General features: G+C 44.8%; 1 protein-coding gene across 3 annotated transcripts in view; it reads left to right on the forward strand.

Moving 5' to 3' along the window:
- The first annotated feature begins 20411 nt into the window (after nucleotides 1-20411).
- Nucleotides 20412-25781, forward strand: part of FAM20B (FAM20B glycosaminoglycan xylosylkinase) — a 48342-nt gene continuing 42972 nt past the window's right edge. For all 3 annotated transcript variants that reach the window (XM_036860652.1, XM_036860683.1, XM_036860673.1), the window contains exon 1: nucleotides 20412-20516. The gene's annotated coding sequence lies outside the window, so the exon portion shown is untranslated. The remainder of the gene's footprint in view (nucleotides 20517-25781) is intronic.

A 25781-nucleotide genomic window follows, 5' to 3' on the forward strand; every position in this document is an offset into this window, starting at 1 on the left:
GCGTCATCTCAGTTTTCTGACTTGGAGAATGGAGTGAACGGTGATGCCCTTCAAAGGCGTGAGAAATACAGTGGGAAGAGCAAGCTTGAAGGAAACATGGTGAGTTCACACATGGAAACTGTTCACTAGAGGATCCCCCTTAAAGTGTGAGAGATAGGCTTATGAAAACCAAAAGAGGGGTTCACCCAGTTCCCCCAACAGGGAACAGGATTCCAGGACTCATTACCCTAAGAGGCAGGATCAGAGGCTGGAACTACAGCCAGAATCACAAAAGGCAGGTGGGTCCGAGAGTTAGGAGAGACAGAGCATAGGGGAACTAGGATGCATCACGGCAAGTTCAAAACTTCTGAGGTTAACAACAAGAAAGGCAACGGAGTTCTCTGACGGCACGTCTTTGACCCAGAGTGGCAAAACTTACGCACGTATGATCTCAGGTACAGAAGTTGGCTGACTTCCACTAAACCATAAAATCTGGGGACAGACCCAACATCTTGTTCATTTCTGTACAACGAGCCCTAGAATAATGTCTAACTCAAAGTAGGTGCTGAGCCAATGTTTGAAAAATCAATGAACGAAATGAATGTGCTTGGAATGGTGTTGATTTTTGCTCTGCCCCCAAGCTGGAATGATTAATCTAGCTCACTCACACTCCATGTTGTTATTATTATCTTGGTCACTGTGTTTATACAGCATTTTATAACTCCCTTCTTCTCCCAAACTTCAGGGAAATTGAAGCTTCGGTAATGAGGTAAGGTTCCACTTGATTGTTTTCTGTGGGAAGTCAACCTTAGCTAACATCTGGTGGTCTCTATGACGTCCTCATTGCTGAAGGGATTTTGTGTTTTCCTTCGGCCTGCTAGATCCAGACCTTAGAGAAAAAGACCCCCCTGTCTTTCCATTAAGAGGAAGTTTAGTCTCATCTAGACTCTGTCTGGTTAGGGCCTGATTTTAGGTGGGCAGAGCAGACTTTAGCAAAATAAGCAGAGAAGAGAGAGGTTTCTGATGTTGGGGTTAGGCTTTTTTCAAAGTGAGGGGAGACCCTGGGGCTAGGAGGAGGAGAGGGCATTAGGTTTGAACTTCACCTTGGAGACCTCAGCTGTCTGGGACCTATCAGACATGGGCATGAGTCTGCCTGGCCAGTTGCGCCATTCTCCATTCCCGCTCCCTCCCAAGTCTCTGGTTCCGCTTGTTCCCTTTCTTCTCTGGACTTTGCTGCTTCTCTAGCCCCCAGCCATGTTCCTTCCTCTCCACATCCAGGTCTATGGACTTCATATGTGTGAGCAGTGACACACTGATGCCCTCTCAACAACGCTCATTCATTCAGCAAATATCTATGGAGCTCCCAGTATGTATCAAGCACTGTTCTAGGCATTGGGAATATAGCAGTAAACAAGGTAGGCAAAATTCCTGACCTCATGTGGTTTATAATTCAGTGAGGGAATGCTATACTATTGCTAAACAAATGAGCACGCCCAGCACTTTCTGAAACAGTATGCACCGAGAGGGGCATCCCTAAGAGAGGTTTGCTCCGACACCCCTCTCTCTATCCAGAGACAGCGTCTGTTCAGAACCAGGCAAAACTTATCTCTGCTGTTAAAAGCCAGGATAGTGGTTACCTTCGAGAAAGACAAACAAGACAGCAATTGGGAGAAGGTAGGTGGGGCTCCTGGGATGCTGGAAATGTTCTATTTCTTGACCTAGGTGGTTGTTACATGGGTGTGTTCCTTCTGTGATCATTTATCTGTTAGCTTCTGATTTTTAAACTTTTCTGTAAACACATTTCACTTCAATAAAAAAAAAAAATGTTTCAGTGATTAGACTATGTTCTCCAAAAGACAAGTGATGTAGGTATAACTTACACAGTCAGATGCAGTCACAGGCTCAGGGGTGTGGTAGGGGAAGCCTTCCGGCTGTCCCGTAAGCCCCGCTGGACACACTGCCAGGGGCCCAGGGTGACACCTCCCTCAGGGTGTCTCACTGCGTTAGAGGAGCACTAGACAGCACCCTGTCTCACTCTGCCCTCCAGAATGGTCCTCGCTCAATCAAGGGCCCGGCTTGTTGTGCAGAGCAGTCAGCACTGTGACCTGGGAGGAGAGGCTGGTCCCTCCCCAGACCCCAATCTCCCAATATTTACCAAAGGGGCTTGTGAGGAAGACCAGGAGTGGGAAAGGGGCTTTCCAGATCTTTGAGGCCGGTGGGCCAACTACATAGAACCCCCCCAGGCTGTGCAGGATTTCAGAGGAGACAGCTCCCCTCTCCCTTCTTCCCACTCACGCCACAAAAAACATCCTTTGCCCCCAGGCCAATGTCAGTTTTCTCTCTGAGGTGATCACTGGCTGAGTTTAGATACTTCATACGGCCTCCCTTCTCCTGCAAAGACGGGTCAACAAGATAACCCAACCTTAAAAACGGACAAAAGATGCTCAGTATCATTAGTTATCAGGGAAATGAGAATTAAAAGCACAATGAGATACGACTATACTTCCACTTGGAATGGCTACAATGAAAAGACCTGACAACACCAAGTGTCCGGTTGCAGGGCAAATGTCTACCTTGCTGGTGGGACTGTAAATTGGTCCCCCTCTCGGAAAACTCTTGGGCAGTTTCTACTAGTGCTAAACATACCCAGTAATTCTATTCCTGGGTGTGCACGCAACAGAAATGAGTGCTTGTGGCTACCCAAAACATACAGAAACACCCAAGAATATTCAGAGCAGCTTTATTCCTAACAACCACAAAACTGGATCCAACCCAAATGTTCATCAGAGGAGAGTGAATATTGAGGCATAGTCATACACTGCAACACTACTCAGCAATACAAAAAAGACAGACACTCTGCTGCGCACATCAACCTGGATGGGCTTCACGTGACGTTGAGCAAAGAGGAGGCAGACACAAGATTACATACAGTATGATTCCATATAAATGCAGCTCTAAAACAGGCAACACTGATCTACGGTGATAGAAGTCAGAATAGCAATTCCCCTGCTGGATTGTGGGGTATTTACTGGGAGGAGGTGCTGGGAAGGTTCTATGTCTTGATCTGGGTGGTAGTTACATGGGTGTGTGTATAAATAAAAGTTCATCTAGTTTTACACATGTTGCACTTAAGATGGCATGTAAGGGAATTCCCTGGTGGTCCAATGGTTAGGACTCCATGCTTCCATTGCAGGGGGCCGGGGTTCGATCCCTGGTCAGGGAACTAAGATCCCGCAAGCTCCATGGCATGGCCAAAAAAAAAAAAAAAGAAGGCATGTAAGCTCTACTTTGATAAAAATTTAGAAGAAAGAAAGAAGAAACAAAAAAAGGAAGAGACAAATGAAAGAAAAATCAACAACAAAACTTGGCCCTCTCATAGGCAAAATGGTACAGTCATTCTGGAAAACAGGCAATTTCTTAAAAAGTTAAACCTTCATCTCCATGGGAGCCAACAATCCACTTTTTGGTATTTATCCTAAAGAAATGAAAATGTATTTCACACAAAAACCTGTATATGAATGTTTATACCAGCATCATTGATGATGTCCCCAAACTGGAAATAACCTGATGTCTTTCAACAGTGAGTGGATAAACTGTTACATGTATACACGGAAAACTACTGGGCAGTGAAAAGGAATAGACTATGACATTTGCATCAGCATGGTTGGATCTCAGATGCATTGTGCTGAGTAAAAACCCAATCTCAAGAAGGTACCTACTACATGATTCCATTTCTATGACATTCTGGACAAGACAAAAATACAGGAACAGAGAACAGAGTAGTAGTTGCCAGAGTTTAGAGACGGGAGAAAATGTCTGAATGCAAAAGGGGCATCACTAGAGAAATCTTTGGGGTGTTGGAATTGTTCTATATCCCGTCTGAGGTCACAATCTATAGGTGTGTAAAAATGCATACATTATACACCAAAAAAAAGTGACTTTCACTGTATGCAAATAAAAAACAATTTAGTAAAAGCAAAAAACAACAAGGGAGTTCCCTGGTGGCCTAGTAGTTAGAATTCCGGGCTTTCACTGCCATGGCCTGGGTTCAATCCCTGGTCGGGGAACAGAGATGCCACAAGCCACGCGGCATGGCCAAAATATAAATAAATAATAAATAAATAAATAATAAAAATAATAAGATAAAATTATACGTAAAAACAAAGATCCACGATAAAACTCTGTCCTCTCTTCACCAATCCTGACCTTCACTCTAAGCTCAAGCAGGAAGGGCAGATGGCAGAGACCTCAAGGACTAGGGCTGGGCCTGGCTCGGAGCAGATATTCATGATCTTAATTTCCTATCCAACCATTCACATGGCTTTAGAATCATCACTTTCCTGTGAAACGCCATTAGCTCACTGTCCAACTCTGCGTGTTTGCTTTTTAATCCTTAGACTTCACCACTCAGAAACAGCTGAGCTACCCACATGACTCTCCAAGGGAGAATTTGTTCTCTGAGGCCAGGGCCAGTGCAGAGTCCCTTTGGGGGAAAACTTATCACGCACTAGACTCGTCGTAGCCATAACCCAGGGTTCCTCTCAGCTGGTGGGGCCAGGGCGTGAGCTGTTATTTATCCATGTGGAGAGAATTGCAGGTCAGTTGTTCTTGGTTATTTATACAGAGTGCCCACTGTTCCCCACAAGGTCGTGTCCCATCGCTCCTTGGCACATGTACTTGTGATGGTTGGCTCTGCTTAGAATTCCTTCCTCCCAACCCAAGACCTTGCCTCTGTCCCCCTGGAGTGTTCAGGACCCTGCTGAAATGTCACCCTCTCTCACCCCACCCAAGGCAGAATCCGTTACCTTGTCTTCTAGCGCTTTGCATACTCAAGTCCTGCTGATTCGTCCCCTAAATACCCACCAATGGTCCCCTCTTCTCCACCAGCACCATCCTGGCCTCAGTTCAGACCCTCTCACTCAGACCTTCGTGAGGCTGAGATAGCCTCCAGGCCACCTTCTCTGCTCTGACCTCACACTTCTCCGATTCTCCCTTAAACCTTAAAACCTCCCATGGTTCCCCCTCAGTGGGGTAGGCACACGAGAACCTGCCCCAGCCAGACCCCTGCTACTTTTCTCATTCCCACCTCCTTCCCAGACGCATCCCCTACACGCCCGTAAAACATAGCCACCCGCTCTTCGGCTCCTGCACATCCCTGCTCACACTGGTCCCCCTACCTGGAAGGTCCTTCCTACCCCTCTGTCTATTTAGGAAAGACCCTACTCCAATGCCACTTCCCCTGAGCACCATGCCCTCCTTCCATCTCCCCAGGGACATTCATCGATTCAATAAGTATTTCCTGAACACCTGCTTGCTGGAAATCAGAACGGTGAGTAGGATGGATAAGGACGCTGCCCTGGGGGAGCTCCCATTCTCCCGGGCGAGACTGATGATAAACACACCCACATGTACTGTAATTTTAGAGCCATGAAGGTGCAGGGCCAGTCACGGTGGCCTCGCTGAGGAGATGCCACGTAGGCAGGGACCTGAAGGAGGTCCTTCTCCCTCTGGGTTCCTGAGCACTTTGTGTTCTTTATGGGCTCTCCTATCTGCTGTCTGACTTAGCAAATCAGAACATTGCATGGAACATAACTTGTACTAAAAAATTGTGCTTTGTTTCTCTGAAATTCCAATTTAACTGGCTGTCCTGTACTAAATCAGACAACCCCACTCCTAGGGTCTCCCTGCCCCATGAGATCAGGGAACGAGGACTCTCGTACCCTCAGGGCCCAGCCCTGTGGCCGGCTTGTAGTAGGTACTCAATAAACAGTGGAAGAATGATCAACAGCACTTATTACCCTCTATGGCCTTTTTTATTTGCATAGAGAGTCTCCCGGACACAGTAACCTCTGCAGTGGGGACAGTGCTGGATAACGTCCTTTGTGCCTAATGCAGGGCCTGGCTAGAGGCAGCACAAGGGGGGTTTGGGGGCTTTAGCTGCCCTCCTACCCTCTCTACCCATGGCTCCCCTACCTCCTTGCATAATAACAAAATAAGAAAAACATTTTAAAATGTGGTGAAATATGTAATATGGAAAACTGACATTTTCTCAATCTTATATACACAAATAAAAGCATCTTTGGAAAACTTTGCCATATGTATTGGTGTGCAGTATACAATCTAAGAAGAAATTGTTCCATCCAGTTCCCTGGCTATGCCCTTCCAACCAGACAGGCTCCCCTAAACTTCTCCTCTATTGAAATTGTGGAGCTGGCACACACAGCTGGTGGGTAGGAGTTTGTTATTTGAGCAAGGAGTGTCAAAAGACCGTCTTGTGATTCTAGCTGTACGAGTCTGTCTCCCTACCAGACTGGCGCTCTGTATTGTTCCCGGCCCTTGCACGTGGCAGCAGCTCAGGAAAGGCAGGTTGAAAGCCTGACTACCAAGAGCAACAGATCATACCTGACCTTAAAGCTCCCCCCTCAGCACGCTTCCCCAAAGAAGGCCACTTCAGAAGCGGGTCCCGCTTTGCCCTCTGGAGGTCAGTGAGGCCATCATGGCCCAGCCTACACCACAGACTGGGTCAAAAGCAGCAGCCCAGGAAGGGTGTGGTCTAACTGCCCAACAAGTTCTATGAATAAGCCCAGTCTTCACTCATAGTTCATGAAAGGAGCACTGTCCCAGGGCAGCCTCAGCCCCTGTGGGTTTCAACTCAGAAGGAGAATGTTGTTGCTTGAGCCTCTTTCGAGTTTTAAAAAGGACAAGGAAAGGCACTGTGTAAAGTGTTTTACTTCTGACCTTTTTTTTTCATGACTCCAAACTGCTGGATGTTGAAAACCTTGCATTTACTTGTGAATTGCCAGTCTGTGTTTATGTATAGAGGAGGGTAAAGACTTGAAGGGTCAAAATTATTTTCAGTTTCCCTGTAAATTTCTCCACAACTTAGCTTTTCATTGAGCATCCTATATTTATTTCTGTGTAATTATGCCATTATTTGGTGCATTTTATAACCAGAGATGCTAAAACCGTTCTATCCCACTTATGTGCTGAAGTCAGATGAGCCAAGATGGCGCCACAGAATCCAGACCCACCCAGAAGTTAGACGGGGCCTCACTTATCCACGGAAGATGGTCCTGGATGAACACACTGATTTATCCAGGAGAATGAGCACAGAAACATTGTAGGTTATAGTGTCAGATATTAACTCAAAGACAGAAAATTAATTAAGAGCACACTATGTACTTGTGTTCAAGGGAAGCCAATAGCAGATCTATTTCATATATTGAAGGCAAAATTAGGGGTTAAATGCAAAATAGAGGAGAAAAGGGAGAAGGAAAAACTGAAGACAAGTTGGAAATAATGAACTTTGCCTCTTCTTGGGTAAGCTGTTGATTAGCAGGCAGCTAGCTAAGACGGAGGTCAGGATGTTCTGCCCTTGGCAGCTGGATGGGTCATCAAAGAAGATAAATCTAGTCATTTATGGATTCTCCAGAGCCCCTGGGAGTATAGCTGGGCTGTGAATGTGACAAGTGGTCTCTGTGTCATGTCTGCCAGGGTCCTGGGTGAGCACCGCCGTCTCTGTTGTGCTGGTCTACCCCACAACCCTTATAAAAATTTCTCAGGAGCAAACAAATGCAATCAACCTAAATGTCCAACAAAGGGAAAACTGCTAAGTAAACTATAGTATATCTTCAGCAGAGGTTACCAAAGATATTTTTAAATGTTTTAGTAATTTAAGAAAATGTAATAAAAGAATATGTAATAGTGTGGGAAGTTGTTAATGATATACTGTTAAGTTAAAAATAAAAGGTAGATTTCAAAGGAATATATACAGGGAATTCTGGGTAAAGATGACAGAATAAACACACGTGTATTTTTTTGGCTCCTCCCCAAACCCTGCTAAAACAACAGTAAAATGATATTTTTTTCCTAAATGAAATAAGCTCTTTGTTAGAAACTTAGCAGTGATATTAACAAACACAGATTCTCTAAAACAGATAGCAAACAACGAAAATTTGCTTTAAAGCAAGACTAAAGGAACATAAACCTGGGCCTGTAACTATGGCCTCAAAGGGTATTTTTAAAGGCATACACTTGCAAAGATAGGGAAGGAAAAAGAAAGTGACAAAATTTGGAAGCACATGGATGAGTGATCCACACAGGAGAGACCAAGGAGATTCCCAACCTGATGTTGCAGGGAGACCAAGGAAAAAGGGCAGAAAGTCTGTGCAAGAGTGAATCAGAAGGCTCCAAGGAAAGATTTCTTAAGGAAGGTGAAATTGTTGGAATAACTAATATGTTTGACTTTACAGAGAGGAGATATAGGCAACTGGCAGAGATTTGGGGATTGAAATAATAATAATAAGGACAACTAAACAAATAAAAAGGAAAAACAATCATTAACTCAAAAAAAAAAAAAAAAAGGCAATCAGACAAGGACTATATCCATCAAGATCCAAGCAGGAAATAGAAATTATACAGTAATTTGAAAGAGTTATTAACTATAATAGTGGATTGGAGTAAGGAGGGATCGGCTGGTAAAAAGTGAAGAAAACTATAGAGTTCAAAAACAGCAGACCCAAGGGGCAGCCACCAGCCCCTCCAGCTGAGATAAAGCACCAAGGAGGCCCCTCCCTTCCCAGGACTAAGATCCGGCTCACTGAGCAGCAGAGAAGTCTCCCTGGAGCCGGGACAGAGGGACTTGCTGGAAATCTCTAAACTCGCTTAAAACCCACCCTCTAGGGTTCTAGAAAAAGCCATTTATGGAGAGGGGTCTCACTAGAGACACCAGAAGGGGAATTAGGGAAGCCCCTGGCTGTTGTGCACTACAGGAGCCTGGCCATCCGAGAGGGGCACAGTAGAATGGAGATGGAACATTCTTTTTTTTTTTTTTTTTTTTTTAATTTATTTATTTATTTATTTATTTTTGGCTGTGTTGGGTCTTCGTTTCTGTGCGAGGGCTTTCTCTAGTTGCGGCAAGTGGGGGCCACTCTTCATTGCGGTGCGCGGGCCTCTCACTGTCGCGGCCTCTCTTGTTGCAGAGCACAGGCTCCAGACGCGCAGGCTCAGTAGTTGTGACTCACGGGCCTAGTTGCTCCGCGGCATGTGGGATCTTCCCAGACCAGGGCCCGAACCCGTGTCCCCTGCATTGGCAGGCAGATTCTCAACCACTGCACCACCAGGGAAGCCCCGAGATGGAACAGTCTTGTCCATGAAGATGGACACCTTCTTGCAGTGTCTCTCCGGCACCTGCTACTGACAGGGCTTAACATGGTGCCACCCAGCAAAGGAAAAATATTTAAAAGGTCCAATATGATTTTCACAGAGCAGGCAATGAAGGGTAGATTGGAGCTGAGAGGCCATAAATTGATAACTGGCACAAAGATCTTTTTTAAGTTTATTGTGAGAATAAAATAAGATATGTGATGCTCTTAGCACAGGGCTTGGCAAATAAAATGAGTTCTCAGTTAATGGTAGTTACTCTACTGGGCGATTAGTTGGCTGTTAGCAAAGAACACTTTCAGTGTATTCTTGGGTAGCTAAATGGATTATCAAAGAAAACAATTTCAGTTCTTTTTAAAGCTTTTTTTACAAATTTATTTATTTTATTTATTTTTGGCTGTGTTGGGTCTTTGTTGCTGTGCGCGGGCTTTCTCTAGTTGCGGCGAGCAGGGGCTACTCTTCACTGCGGTGTGCAGCCTTCTCATTGTGGTGGCTTCTCTTGTTGTGGAGCACGGGCTCTAGGTGCACAGGCTTCAGTAGTTGTGGCTCACAGGCTCTAGAGCACAGGCTCAGTAGTTGTGGTGCACAGGCTTAGTTGCTTCGTGGCATGTGGGATCTTCCCGGACCAGGGCTCAAACCCGTGTCCCCTGCATTGGCAGGTGGATTCTTAACCACTGTGCCACGAGGGAAGCCCTCAGTTCATTTTAGATTATCCACGAGACCTCAGGAGTTCAACTGTGAGGTATATGTGATAATATATGAGGATATACTGGAGTGGGGAGATCGATGAGAAAATCTATTAGCAGAGAATTGCAATAGCCTAGGAAAGAAATGAGGAGGGTCTGGGTGGGTGGTGCCACTCCCTAAAGAAACACTAAGGCCTCAGCCATGGCAGTGGGTGACCCACCAGGTCAGAAAGTGGTTGGTCTTTAAGGAAAGATGTCTTCAGAGCAAAGCACAGGATCTACCCTTGTAGAGTGCCTTAGTTGGAAAGCTCTGGGCTGCAGGTAATAGAGAGTCTGGCTAGCCATTGCTTGAACAGTCATACAGTTGGAAGTAGACCATTCCAGGTCAGGTCAATTCAGTGGCTCAGAAAGGATCCAGGTGGCATGAATGTGCAGCTACTGCCATTCATGCACAGCTGGTGTGAGTGTAAATTGGTACCATCCCTTTGGAAAACTGGCACTATCTACTAAGTCTGAACATAAACATACCCGATTACCGAGCAGCTCCACTCATAGGTGACCAAAACACTCTTCATGGCAGAAGAATGCTCATAGCAGCAATATTTGTAACAGCGAAAATCTGGAAACTATCCCCATGTCCATCAAGAATAAAAATGGATAAATAAATTGTAACATATTCTCCCAGTGGAATTCTATTCAGCAATGAGAATGAATGATCTGTAACTACATACAACATGGATAAATCTCACAAATGTAATGTTAAGTGAAAGACACCAGACGCAGAAGAATACTGTGCATTCAGATAAGGACTTGTCAGGATCCAATCAGTTTCCGTCTATATGAGGTACAAAAGCAGAACAAACTTGTCTATGATGTTAGCTGTCAGGATAGTGTCTACCCTTGGGGGAAGGTAGTGATTAGAAGATGCTGGTTACACAGGTGTGTTCAATGGGTGAAATTTCATGGAGCTGTATGCTTATAATCTTCTACATATATGTTATACTTCAGAAGTTTTAAAATAGGAGAAAAAAAGTGTCTGGTACTTTCTATTTTTCCTTTCTGCCTTCTTCAGATGGCTGGCCCTATTTTCAGGCTTCTCCCCTCATAGTTGTAAAGTTGCTGCCAGACTGCACACATAAACTCTTTACAGGGATGCATCCACAGGCAGGAAGTTGGGCATTTCTCCTTGTCATTCTCCTTTTAGTAAGGAGGACAACCTTCTCCAGAAACCCTCCAGGTGATTTCCCCTCAGGTCCCATCAATTGGGATTGGTCATACGCCCCTGTTCTAGCATCATGGGAAGCTGAAAAAACAACTTTTGGCATGTCCAGCCCCCTACCAGAGGCTGAAAGGAGAGGGAAGGGTGAAGGAACGATTATAGGATGGGAAACCAATAGTGTCCACCCCATATAGTAAGAGTCATACGTGTTGCTGAAACACTTAATCACTAGCCAGATCCAGAGAGATATAGCTCCTTTCTGATAGGGAGGGCTAAGTGAGGTAAGAAGGTGGTCCTAGGATATCAGAGAGCCCCATCAAGTAGGTACTAGGAAGGAAAACGGGACTTGGAATCCCATCTCTAGTTCCCACTCCACTCTAACCAGCTGTGTTACTGTGGGCAACTTACTTCAACTCTAGACCTGTTTCTACATCAGTAACATGAGGAGACTGGACCAAATCCAAAGTCAGTACATCTTGCATGAAACTTCATTACTTCAAGGTCCTTGAAAGGACGACATTGAACTGCTTTTGTTGCTGACATTAGATAATGTTGCCCAACTGTTATTATGAAAGGTTTTCCCTTTTGGTGTTTTTGAGGTTGGTTTGCTTCCTTCTGTAAACACTTTTTTGAAGCACCATTCTCACAACAATTCTCCATCCCTCTGACATCGTCTCTTCTCTCTCTCTCTCTCTCTCTCTCTCTCTCTCTCTCATCTGTTAGACCTAACCAGGGAGTAATCCATCTCCACTACCCTCCCAACATACCACATGAGTACCAACCTGAATCAAATTTTTTTATATAACCAATACTTTCCTGGAACTAAACAAATGGATTTGCCTCAGAATAACTTAATAATAACTCACTAACTGACTTCCCCTAAATAGGTAAATAAGCATCACAATTAACGATGATGCGAATTAAGTTCAACCACCAGTGCATCCTTATTCAGTGATCTGGCAAAAGTTCTATAGTCTCAGTTTACCAGTTCAGTGTTCAATTCATTTTATTTTTGGTCAACAAATATTTATTGAGCAACTTACTGTGTACCAGACACTTCCAGATTCTAGGTATACATATATGAGTAAGACATAGTTCATACCTTCAAAGAGCTTTCAGTCACTGTGAGAAACAGATGATTTCACAATACTAAGAGGAAAATAATGATTATAAATCTGTACTGATGGACAAACAATGCATAAACATTTAATTTATATGACAATAGCAGCACAAAGGAGAGGAGAAGGAATGAAGCTATACAGAAGCAAATCTTTATGTACTATTAAAATAAAGTTGGCATTAATTTGAACTACACTGATAAATTAAGATGTTTATTGTAATCACCAGGGAAATCACTAAGAAAATAATTCAGAAACTATATAGTAAAAGAAACAAGGGAATTAAATGGTATACTGGAAAATACTGATTTAACACAAAAGAAAGCATTAATGGAGGAATAAAGGAACAAAAAGTCATAAGACATTGAGATAACAAATATTAAAATGGCAAACAAATCCTACTTTATCTGTAATTACATTAATTGGATTAAACATTCCAATTAAAAGGCAGATACTGCCAGAATGGATTAAAAAACACAATCAACTGTATGATAAGTACAAGAGATATACTTTAGATATACTTTAGATTGAAAGAAAAAGAGTGGAGAATGATATTCCATGCAAAGAGTAACCAAAAAGAGTTCGGGTGGTTATACTAATATCAGACAAAATAGACTTTTAAAAAAATGTTGCTAAAGACAAAGAAGGACATTTTTTTTTAATTAATTAATTTATTTATTTATTCATGGCTGCGCTAGGTCCTCGTTTCTGTGCAAGGGCCCTCTCCAGTTGCGGCAAGCGGGGGCCACTCCTCACCGCGGTGCGCGGGCCTCTCTTGTTGCGGAGCACAGGCTCCAGACGCGCAGGCTCAGTAGTTGTGGCTCACGGGCCCAGTCGCTCTGCGGCATGCGGGATCCTCCCAGACCAGGGCTCGAACCCATGTCCTCCGCATCGGCAGGCAGACTCTCAACCACTGCGCCACCAGGGAAGCCCCAGAAGGACATTTTATTTTTTAAAAACATTTTTTTAATTTGGCTGCACCGTGCAGCATGTGGGACCTTAGTTCCCCGACCAGGGAACGAACCCATGCTCCCTGCAATGGAAATGCAGACTCTTAACCACTGGACGGCCAGGGAAGTCCCAAAGAAGGACATTTTATAACGATAAAGGGTCAGAATCCATCCAGAAGACATAACTATTATAAACACATATGCACCTAATAATGGTGCTGCAAGATACATGAAGCAAAAACTGACAGAACTGAAGGGAAAACAGACAATTCAACAATAATAGTTGGTGACTTTAATACATACCCACTTTCAGTAATGGAAAGAACAACTATACAGAATATCAATCAACAAGGAAATAGGAGACTTGAACAACACTATAAACCAACTAGACCTAGAGATCTATAGAACACGCCACCCAACAAAAACAGGATGTGCATTCTTCTTGAGTGTAGTACAAACATTCCAGGATAGCTCATGTGTTAGGCTATAATACAGGCCTCAATAGATTTAAAAAGACTAAAGTCATACAAAGTATGTTTTATAACCATGATGGAATGAAATTAGAAATCAATAACAGAAGGAAATTTGGGAAATTCACAAACATGTGGAAATTAAACAACATACTCCTAAAAAACCAATGGATCAAAGAAGTAATCACAAGGGAAATTAGAAAATGAAAACAAAATGCAAGATACCAAAATTTACAGGATGTATCTAAAGTTTAGAGGGAAACATATAGTAAATGCCTATATTTTAAACAGAAGAAAGATCTTAAATCACTGTAAGATAGAGGGATATGCAGAGGCTTAGGGGAGCTGAGAGATGGGGTACTTAGCTTTTCCATAAAGATGACATTTTAAAGGATGAGTAAGGCTGGAGGAACGTGGGAAGGGAATTCCATACAGAGAACAACTTGAGCAAAAGCACACAGGCATGAACTAGCATGGGGTATGAAGGAGAGCTTTACACAGTTCAGTATTTCCAGAATGTAAAGTGTGTGGCAAAGAAGGCTGAGAAGGCTACAGGGGCAAGTGGGTCCCAACCCTGGGGGTTTTATATGCTCTGCTGAGAACCTTCGGCTTTATTCTTTGGGTCACTGAAAGGTTATAAGCAGGCATATAATGTGGTTCAGATTTCCTTTTGGAAAGATCTTTCCAGATGGAGTTGTCTATGTAGATACTCTGGAACAGATTGCAAGGAGTCAAGGTGGAAAGACTGGAGACAGAGAGGCTGGAAAAAGGATCACTGCCATAATCCAGGGGGAGAAAACAGAGCCTGAACCTGAACAGGAGCAGTGGTGGTAAGGCTGGAGGGAAGGAGCTGGATTCGAGGAGTCTTTAGGAGCCAGGGTTGGTGGAAGTTGGTACTGATTGGAGGTGGGTGAGGACGATGCGTCTAGGACACCCAGAGTTTTGGGTTTGGGTGAGTGCTCGCCACAGTGAATGAAAACCAGAATGCCAGAGGAGAAACAGGTCAGAGTGTGTCTGGGCATTTTCTTAAACTGTTTTTCTTTTCCCCCTTTTCTTGTGCATTGTCTTGGAGGAAATGCTATCCTGGTAGCACCATTCTTGCCAGGGATGTGCTAACCTCTCTCGAAACGCTTACACAACCCCCTCAGGGGTCCCCTGCACTCCCTTCCCCAAAGGGCCCCGTGCCAACGTGTCTTGCCTCCCTGTTTCTCGCACAGGGTTCCCCGGGGCACACCAGGCATGGCAGTGAGCTGTTGGCTGCTTTCTTCCCTGGGCTCCTAGGCCTGCTGTGTTGAGTATCCTGTCCTCTCTTGTTCTGGGCCACCTCCCTCTTCCATGAACATCTACCTTTCAGGACAAGGTCACAAACTGCAGGCCTGAGCACCAGATTTCCCCCAACCATGTGTTTTATTTGGCCTGCCCTGTATTTAAAATATATATATTAAATGTAAATGCCTTTGAAGGAGGGACCAAGGTTCTCTCTTTGTCATGGTCCCTGGAAACCTCTGGTTGTCTCTCCCTTGGCCTGCTTTGCTCATTTCCCTTCATGCCTGGCAGCTGCAGGCTTCTGAACTAAGCTCCACTGGAAGGGGAGATGCAGGGGGTCTGGTCCATCAAGGGGCAGCATCTTGACAGAATAGGTCATTGGCTTCCCTGTCACCGGACAGGGGTTTTCTGTAGAATGCCTTTGGAAGGACAATCTTACCTCCCCCTCAAAAGTAAAACCAATTGCCCATATATTAGACCGAATTGTATGAAATTGCCGATATTGAACTGGTTTTGCCCCCTGAAGATGGCAATTTCACATGGTTCAACTGATTAACATGATCCTGACTTAGTCACTAGTAGAACAGTGGTTCTCAGCCTGGGTTGCAAATTAGAATAAGCTGGGAGCTTTTTAAAACTACCCTTGCTAGGACCTCCCCCTAAGACAATTAAATTCAAATGTTTGCGGATGGGGGCAGGCACAGGGATATTTTTAAAGTTCCTGTGCAGCCAGATTAAGGACTGCAGCTTTAGCACATCACTGGGTCAGTCATGAGAGAGGCTCCAAGAGTCTTCAGCTTAACTCCTTAGCATATTACCTGTGGGCGATGGGAGCTGAGTTTGAGGAGCCCAGAGCTTCCATGTGGCTGCAATTACCTCATGCAGCGATTAACGCAATTACTTCATGCATTAAATTGGGTTAATAAAAATTAAAGAATTTCCATCACAGCAAAAAAAAAAAAAAAATGTGTATTAAATACACATGTGCATGTGGTACCATCCTAAGCACATTACAAAATGACTGCCTTGTGGGAATTAGCAATCTGGAATTTGCAATATTGTCTCTGCCAAACCCACTGAAGAACCCAGTGGCATTAGAGAAAGACACAACAAACTGGAAAACGTTCAAAGATGTGGCCCTGGACATGCACTCAAGAGCATACACCACAACAAAGTGTGCCTTTTGGCCGGGCTAATTAAATCATTTCAGCCATACATGGCAGTTTAGTGAAACACTCTTTGTGAGTTATAACGCCTTTGCATTCTTAGTAATTCTAGGAGTTTCACTTTCCCCTTAATGTCTTTTTTTTTTCTTTTAATGAGCAGAGTAAAAAAAACCTAAATAAATAGATAAATATATATTTAGAATAAAAGAGAAAATAGCATATATTACTTTTGGGGTGATGACAATGTTCTAAAATTAGATTACGTGATGGTTGCTCAACTCTAAATATAATAAAAACCATTCAATTGTACACTTTAAACAGGTGAGTTTTATGATATGTAAGCTATAGCTCAATAAAGCTGCTCTTTAAAAAAACAACAACCATAATACTAGGGTTGAAAAAAATAACTGAAAACAGTTAATATAAATTCTGAATTTCCTGGCAAAGAAGCTGTGTGTGTGTGTGTGTGTGTGTGTGTATGAGAGATGCTGTCCTTGGGACATGACAGGTTCCCTCAGAAGGCACTGACAGAGGTGCCACAGGAAGGGTTAAGTGGGCAGTCCCGATGCTGTAAGCAAGGGGTGGGCTAGGAGTAGCTCTGCAGAGCCCATGGCAAAATGAGAGAAAGGAGTTTGCCCAGTTGGAAAAGAAATGCAGAAGCAGCATGCACAGAGAGCCCCGTGCAGGGAACAAACCTGCCCCGGAGGCAACGAGACACAGCACACCTCCTAGCAGGGAACAGAAGGACACGAGTACTCCTTCACTTACTAAACCTCCCGCCACCTCCTCCCAGGCTCGAGCACCTTGGACCAGCGTGAGCTCTCCTACAGCTCCCTTCAATTTTCTTGATGCAGAATTGACTTAATTAGTTTCATTAGGATCCATCACTGTGGGTGTATTCTCTGAAAAGAAGGAGTGTGCGTGCTGTGTTCGTGTGTGCAGGCACCTTGAGACCGTACTCCCCTCATATCTTGGGATTGCTGGACTGTTAGGTTCCCCTTATACCTAGGGCTTGACAGATTGTCAGAGACTTAGAAATTCTGAAAGAGTGGAAGGAAAATGCTTACAGAGATGGGCCAAGAAAGAAACCTCCAGTGATCCCGATTCCCCAGGTCTGCAGGACCTGCTCTCCTAAAAGCTCTTTCAAGTGTTGAGGGTCTACCATGCGCCATGTACAGGGTTAGTGCTATGGGAGAGACAGATGTGAATAAAACACTGTCCTTGGCTTCAAAGGGTTTACTGTTCAGGGGAAGAGGCCAGACATATCCCCAAAGACATCAATACAAACTGTACCGCGAGAGAGGTACAAAGTACTGAGTCTCAGAAGCCCAGGAAAACACGTGCAGTTAGAAAGGTCAGGAGAGCCTTCCTGAGCAAATGATTTTAGAGAGATATGTAACATTTTCACAGATGAAGGTCGGGGTGGGGTGAGGTGGGAGTCCCGCAGGAAGTGCACTGCCCTTGGCTGGAGGGGGACAGCCAGATCCCTGCTCTGATTTCAACTCAATGCACTTCAACACATCAGTGCAGAGACACTACCCTGCGTGAGGCAGTCCACAGGTGGAGATAAAGGTGAAATAAAGTCAGTCTGTGTCTTCAAAAGCCTTGCAATTCAAGGACAGGGAAGAGAGAGGCAAAGGGAGAGATTAGACAAAGATACCTAGTACCACAAGATATCACATGCGTTGTGAAAAGAAGCATCACAGAAGCCTTGGCAAAGTGCTCCGACCTAACTAACGGGGGCTCTGCCTGACCTGCCATTCTGTTTCTCAATACTAGACTGTAAAATTCTCAAGGATGAGGACCAGGACTTCTTTGTCTTTGCATGCCCTGGATCTAGCTCAGTGTCTGGCACTTGATAGACATTCGTTGAAGGAAAGAAGGTGGAAGGGAGAAAGGGAGGGAGGGAGGGAGGATGGGAGGAAGGAAGGAAGGAACAATTCTCCCATCATTTGCTGAGGAAGTCTGACTTTGAATTCACATAGCACTGCCTAACTTTGGTTCTTATTGTCCCTCTCTGCTCCCACCCATATTTTGCTCACCTCAATCCTCCCTCCCTTATTGTTAGTGTGGGCTGACAATACCAGCCCACACTATCTTCCTGGACCTCGATTCCTTCAATGATCACAGTCTGTGCTGAATCATTTAAGTACTCTGTATTCCTTGCAGCTGCCTCCTGTGTGCTAGTCGTGTAAACTCTTTGAAGGCAGAGTCCCCTTCTTAAATGACTGCATCCCCCATAATACCTAGAATATATTGACTGTTGATTGGTTGGGAAATAAGGCCCATTACAGGAGGGAGGGGCAGAAACTCACATCCTGGGGTGGCAGGCACGGTGCTAGTGCTGTGCATACAGGCACAAAGAGCCTGGATAATGGGGCCTAGTGGAGAGAAAACTGAGGCACCGAACAGTTTTGCTATCTGAAAGCCTCTGACACAGAGGCCCCAAATCCATAATTCTCCTTCTCTGAGGACAGAAGAAGAGAAAGTGTGTCTGTCCTGCAGCATGTGGGGTGGATGGAAGGATTTGATGGATGTGAAATTAAGCGCTGGAGTGGGTTGCCTAGAGAGGTCATGAACCCTTCTCTCTGAATGTCCCTAAAGACAAAGGGATCACCAGGAAACTGAGGCTGCAGGATGCACTGACTGGTCTCCTGAGGAGTACCAGTTGGACAGTCCATCCTTGCTGTCTTTATCAGAGTTACAGGTAAGAAAGAGTCCTTTGGGGGTAAAGCATCTTAGAGGAAATGTTGATTTGCCCTTTTGCTTTATGATCTCCAGATGTAACGAACAAGGTTTAGGAGGATTAGCTGACTGCAGGCAGACCAATGTTCCTGTGTAGAGAAATAAGGTGGACTCTCATTACTATCCAGCTCATTTCCCCAAGAATTATGTGTTCCATGGTCAGAAAACGACCCCCAAGCATTTTCAAATACATCCAGTAAAAGGCTGATACAACTCCTCCTGCATTTGACTGTGTACTCCTTCTTGCAATGATGTAATGTTTTCTGCAAAGGGGCTGCCTCCCTAACTAGATTGTCTGGGGCAGATATCAAGACCAATTATTTCTCTAGGATCATCTGATACTAACTGTTCAAAAAATACACAAATGAATAATAACTAACATTATACAATAATCTGCAAGTACTCTCCCCACACATTTCCTATTTTAGTCCTCACAACAACTCTGTGAGGTATGTACTATGATAAACTCCCATTTGCCAGGTAAGGAAACTGATACTCTGAAAGATTAAGTGGCACACCCTGTATCATACAGCCAGTAAGGAGTTCTTTCCTTTGCTTAAATGAACTATGGAGCCTGAAAAAAGTGTCAGCCCCGTCTCTCCCGTCACACATCTTATCGCATGGATCAGTGTGCATTATAATATTTCAGGGACAGGCACACTAAGTCCAAGCTTAGTATATGATGAATAAATGAATGGATGCGTTATACAGCGGATCCACCGTAGGGAGTCAGTGGAAAGGAGATAGTTTAAGAGAAGGAAGAATCTTTAATTCAAACTATTTATAAGGAGGGAACTCCCTGGGGGTCCAGTGGTTAAGACTTGGTGCTTTCACTGTCGTGGGCACGGTTGGATTCCTCCTCAGGGAACTAAGATTGCACAAGCCCCGCGGCGAGGCCAAAACAAAACAAAACTATTTATAGGGAGTCTACTGAGTGTCAGGCATTGGAGACCCAGACACGACTGCCCTGTCCTCATGGGCCTTACAGTCCATAGCAAAAGACAGACGTTAAGAAACTATTACAATAAATTAGTCACACTTTTATTAAATGCTACAAAATGTAGCAGGGAGCTTTGCTCTGGTCCGAAGTAAGAGCGCTCACTATGGTAAGGCTGGCCTCTTTTGGGCAAGGGGATACACTTATATAGGCAGAAGCAGAAGTACCAATGAGGCAAATGAAAAGGGCAAAAGGAGGAGGGAAATTGCTTCTCACAAACAGAACTTGACCTAAGGGACCCCTACTTCCAGTCCCGCTGACTGGCTGCCTAGCTGCTCACGAAAACCAGGAAAGAAAAAGCTAAGGCTAGAGAGAAGTTAGAGGTCAATTTACGTAAGCGGGGCGGGGCGGCAGGGAGAAGCAGGAGAGGCGTGAGCCGGCGTCGAGAGAGTTAAGCTGACCGGCCCGGGACGCAAAAGGTTAAGGCGGGCGGTCCGGATCAGGTCCGGTAGGCCCGCCCACCGGAGGGCGGAGGTGGGACCTCGCGGAAGAAGCCCTTGGATTGGCCGCGGGGAAGGCGTTACGCTAGGAAGGTACCAACAGTCGCGAGCCGCGGAGGCGGGGGGGGTGGGTGTGGGACCGCGGGGTGAGGTGGCCAGGGAATGGCCGGGCCGGGGGTGGGCGGGAGCCGCAGTAGCGGCGGCTGGGGGCGGTGAGCGCGGCGTGGGGCTGCCCCTTCCCTGAGGCGGCGGGGGCGGCCGGGGCCGCGCCGCACCGCACCGCGCGGGCGGCCATGGAGCGAGCCTAGGGCGCCGCAGGTGAGCGGTTTGGGGGCGGGGGGGCGGGGGGGCGGGGGGCCGGGCGGGAAAGTGCAGGCCCACCCGCGGGCGGGGCGTGGTGCGTGGCGCGCGCCGGGCTGGGGCCGTCTGGGGGCGGGGCGCCTCCCTGAGGGGCCGGGCACCAGTGCCCAGAGCGGTCCACGAGCGGCGGCTGCCTCAGAGACCGGCCCGGGCCGCGCGCCCCGCTTCGCTGGCCCCGAGAGGGTTCCTACCGGCCGTCGTGGCTGGAGGGACGCGGCCGAGGCCGTCGCCTCCTCGGCCCGCCTGAGGCGCGGGCCTTACTTGGGGGCGCCTCGGGCCGCCCGGGATCCGTCCAGTGACCCACCCTCGCGCCCGGACGCGGTCCCCAGAGGCGACTGGCTCTGGTGCCGCCCTCGTGTCCCGCCGAGTGCTCGTTGCGGCGGCCCGGGGTGGGGGGGTATCGCGCGCTCGCGGGCCCAGCTCGTGGCCGAGAAGCGCGAGTGACTTCCAGGCCTGAGGCGGGAGGCAGGGTAACCGTGCCTAGGGGTCCGCGGTCTCCTCGGGGTCGTGCACCCCGCGCTCGCAGTCGGGCACAACTTAAGGAAATGATACGGTTGTCCCAAGTGGGTTGCGCTTGAGATTTCATTTCCGGGTGCTGTGGTCCCGCAATTAAAAGCGAACCGAAACGTTGCCATTAATGATGAGCGTGAGCAGTTGTCAAGTTGCGTCCTTGATTGTGGGATCTGATAAGAGTTTCATTCTAATCAGGCTTCTGTTACCTGCAAGTGTCCCGGTAGGAAGAGAAGGGGTAGAAAGATGTTGGAGTGAAAGTGGAGGGGACAAGACGTGATTGGTTGTTAGGGAATTATTAGTCCTTTAAATGGCCATATCGTCAGTTGGAAGGGTGAGGAGTTTATAATTTGGGAAAATGAGGGATGCTGGGTACAGTGACTTGAGTCACCAAGTATCAGTATCATCCCCACCCAGCTAGTTTCCCTTCAGAGGTTTGATTTCTCACCTTGAAAAGAAGGAACAGGAATGTGGGTCTTTTAGCTTTTAAATTGCAGGACTTTATGTAAAACGATAACTATGATTACCGTTTACTAACTATTCCTATCCTCCTTGTGTTGTAAATTAATGCATAAATTTCATTGGGGTTGATTATTTTTTATTATTTATTTATCTGGCTGTGCCGGGTCTTAGTTGCGGCAGGTAGGATTTTCCTTGCTGGGTGTGAGATCTTTTTAGTTGATCTAGTTCTCTGACCGGGGATCGAACCGGGGTCCCCTGCGTTGGGAGCGCAGTCTTAACCACTAGACCACCAGGGAAGTCCCGTGGGGTTGATTATTTTAAATTGGGTTAGAGACCTCAGTGTGCTCTACGTATTGCAGTCCTGGAATTTATGCAGGACCTTTGAGCTAAGCCTTAGAGCTCTTCCACATATATTGTTATTTATCATCAAGACATGTCCTTGAGAAACTGAGATACAGATGTTAAAGATGCTAAGTTATTTGCCTAGACTTAGAGCCAGTCTAAGGTAGATTTAAAAATTAATGTTTTGTGTTAAATTAATAACTTCTGAAGTTTGTGAAGATGTTGGACTTTGGCCCCTAGAACTGTTCAGTGGAATCAATCAACAGGAGGGCCTTCCACCTTTGGAAGTGCTTGTCAAAAGAGAATTAAGAGGCACAAGCAAGCAATTCAGAGTCAGCGTCACTTACATTAAAGTGCAATGATAGAAATGAATGGTGGTAAAAGATGATCAGGAAATCTTGGAGCTCATAGCTTTTCTTCAGTGTGACTGGTAAAAATGTGAGATTGATTTGTTCGGTTTGTTTCTCTGGAGCTAGTAAGAAAATAGCCATAATTTAGTTAAAGAATGAAAATTGGAAAACACACACCCTGGGTTCTTTGAATAGGGAACAAACAGATCATTGTTTCTATCATCTAATCCTTTATGTCATAGAATTTCTTTACATTGAGTTGATAATTCCTTGACTTTTAGTCCATTCTCTTGATTTCCATTTGTAGACTCCAGTTCTTTCACACAGCGTTAAAGCCTCTGCTTTTTATCTTTTCTGAATTTTGAATTTCTAAATGAAATTTTCTGTTTCCTCTACTTGCAGGGCAGACTTCAGCTTCCTACACTTTGTGTGACCATCATTTTAATGGTATAAACCCTGAAGCCAGATACTTCAGCTCTTGAATTGACAACTTTTTAAAATAGCAACCACAGTGGTTGTCTCTCGGTGACTGCTACAATCTCATAATAGAAACAGGAGGCTGCTCTTTGTATTCTGTGGCCATAGTTGGAAACAGTAAAAAGGAGACTGTCTTCTGAAGGTGATGTCAGCCCACTCTGGGACTAAGGGCCAGGTAGTTTTGGGGTGAGAAGCACAGTTACAATGAGGCACTACAGCGTGGTGTAGTCATGATGATGATTGATGTACTTTTCTTTTTGCACCTAACAGTGCATAGTGCATAGTAGGTGTGCAGTAAATGTTTGGTGGTTGAATGAATGAATGGAAAACAGTATGCGGGAGGAGGAAATATTCTAGTGCAGATGATAAATTGTTTAGCTCCTCTTTACAGGAAAATAAAAGCCAAGAAAGTGTGTTTCTGATTCCTGTTGAAAATAGTTCTGTTGAGATGGGTATCTGTAAAGGGTGTTACTTGCTGGAGCTGCCTTGAGATCTAATTTTGTGATTGGGTGGTGTTCTAGCCACCTGCAGCCTGAGTGCAGCTTCACAGACCTGCTCCTGCAGCCTTCTCTGGCTAGGTTCACCAAGCAGTTGGATTGGTAGACAATATTTTTGCACTAATAGAAGAACTAGAGCTCTTGGTATTGGCCATGCCAGTATCATTGACCCTGACTGTCCATCTTCTGGTCCTTCATATTGGGGGTGGGAGAGGGGAGTTATCCCTCCCCGAAGTGCTCCTCATTCCACACTTGTAAATCTCTCCCTCTTTTCCTTCCTTGAGCTGCCTCTGTAACACTCAGGGAGTAATGAATTCATTGGCACAGACCTGGGGTACAGAACAGAAGACCTTACTTTGCAACTGAAGCTAGCTTTTGACCAACTTATAATGTCAGCATGACTGCTAGAGCCATCTAGGAAAGAATTTAATGCAAAGCTCTCACTTGTGACTTTTGTCATTCATATCCAAAATCAGAAGAGGGAAGCCCTAGCTCTGGACCTGGTGAGTTTGGGGGGTTGCATCTGTCATCCCAGTATGAGATAAGAAATGAAGGCTGATGCAGAAAAGAGATATTGAGCTTTGGTGTGTGTTTAGCAGACTACTTTCTGGCAAGGTAACTACCCAATGGAGGGGAAGGTGTTAATTTGGGTACATTTTAAAAGGAGGTCAAGGAATATGAAATTATGAATGTGAAACACAACCAAGTACAGGATGAGGCAGTGAAGTCGATCATTCCATGCTCTTAAATGCTAACTTTCTGCTTTATCTATATAGCAGTGTGGGAATAAGATATTGGGTGCAAAAATTCTTATTTTAGCTATATTTTTGTGAAGAATTTTTTACAATGTATTATATGTTTTATTTGCTTTTTAAGCAATATAGTGTAACCTTTATTGACTTGAGGTTATAGTTACAGACAGTAATCCTGTAGGGCTTTGAGGTGATTGAAATATGTAAGTTGTTTGTCCCCTCTGCTTTTTGAATTCTTGAATTTGCTTTCAGTAGTCAATCTGTCTCTTCTTTCAGAGGCGAAAAAGCTGTACTTTTGCTGTTGTTAGCATCCCTGCTGCCCTTTTTAAAATTTTTGCAGCTTCTGATCTTCTGTGGAGTAGCAACCCAGATAACACTGCTTCCTGAAACTGAATGCAAAACAGCTAAATAGGCTTAGTGAGGGTCTGCCTGCCTGTTCTGTATTAGTGGATGAACTTTGTGACCATTATTTTGGCTGCCCAAAGACCTTTTGTTCATTTCTTGTTTCTTATCCTTGGTTTAGATAGTGAATTTGCACTCTGTATAGGTGCATTTATGTCCCTGTAGTTCTTTCTGTAGAAAAAAGAAAATGATATGGAAATACCAGTGTTGGTTCTCGTTTCAGAAAGCATTGCCAATAATACTTGAAAATTTGGTTCCAGCCCTGTCTTGTATCATTCTTGGGCAATGTTGGACCATCTCCAATCTTCCTCTTAGCATTTCCAGATCATCTTTACTCCCAGTCCCAACCAACACCAGACACCAGCTTGGCAATAGCAGTTGCCTTGAAAGATGGAAGCAAGGTATACAGAAGGCAGCAATTTAAAATTGAGTATATCAAGTTGGTATACATATTTGACATTTCAACATTCTTACTGTACTGTATATCTGAATTCATTACATGACTTAGTTTCCCTATGTCTGTTTAAAAAAAAAAAAGAGGCCATATTTAAACCAAAGAGCTGAAGAAATTCTTATAACCATAAAGGTCTCTCTTCCTTGCTCTTCACTCCTTTTATTCAATAAGCATTTATCCAGTACCTCTCATGTGCCCTGCACTGTGCTAGGTTACTTGGAACTACAAAGAGAGTAAAATATATCCTCTGTCCTTGAGGAACTTACAATAGGGTAGAGGAGACAGGCATGCCAAAAAATATATGTGTGTATGTATGTGTGTGTGTGCATTTATATTCATATATAACAAGGGATCGTGCCTGGAGCCACTCAGCCATAACTCAGCACAGACCTGCTTGGGGTTCCTATTTCTAAAGTGATCTGTGGCCTGTCAGCTTGACATACCCTAGAACATAAAGTTAAAAGTGTGAGGTGTCACTCTTGAATAAAGCTTACATACCTTTTCAAGAACTGTAGTGAACTGAACAATAAAGATGGAAAACATGAAAATCTGAAGTAAATGTTATATGATTTGAAAGTCCATATTTCTATGCTATATAGTAATTATATTCTATATAGCCTTAAATGGTTGTTAGATACTGATAATTGAGCAGTGAAATACCTGGAACTTAGAAAAGTTCATTATACCTGGCCCATTTGAAACAGAATGCAGATTCTTAGGCATTTCCATAGAGTTTCTAGATCAGTGAACACTGCACGTGTTGGTTTTTTAGAACAAATCTCACTAGCAGTATGAGCTGAAGGTTTTTTCTTTTCATTTTTCAAGGAAGAGCATTAGAGGGTTGCCCTAAATCAAGATTTAAATGGGACAGGTTGCAGGAATTGAATTTTTTTCAAAGAGGGAACAAACACTCCATAGCCTGTTTCAGTTTTACTCTCACACCCAGGAAGAAAGGCTACTTTATGCTTCATTAATGC

The sequence above is a fragment of the Balaenoptera musculus genome, chromosome 1 (assembly GCF_009873245.2).
Source record: "Balaenoptera musculus isolate JJ_BM4_2016_0621 chromosome 1, mBalMus1.pri.v3, whole genome shotgun sequence".
In the NCBI taxonomy this organism is placed as follows: domain Eukaryota; kingdom Metazoa; phylum Chordata; class Mammalia; order Artiodactyla; family Balaenopteridae; genus Balaenoptera; species Balaenoptera musculus.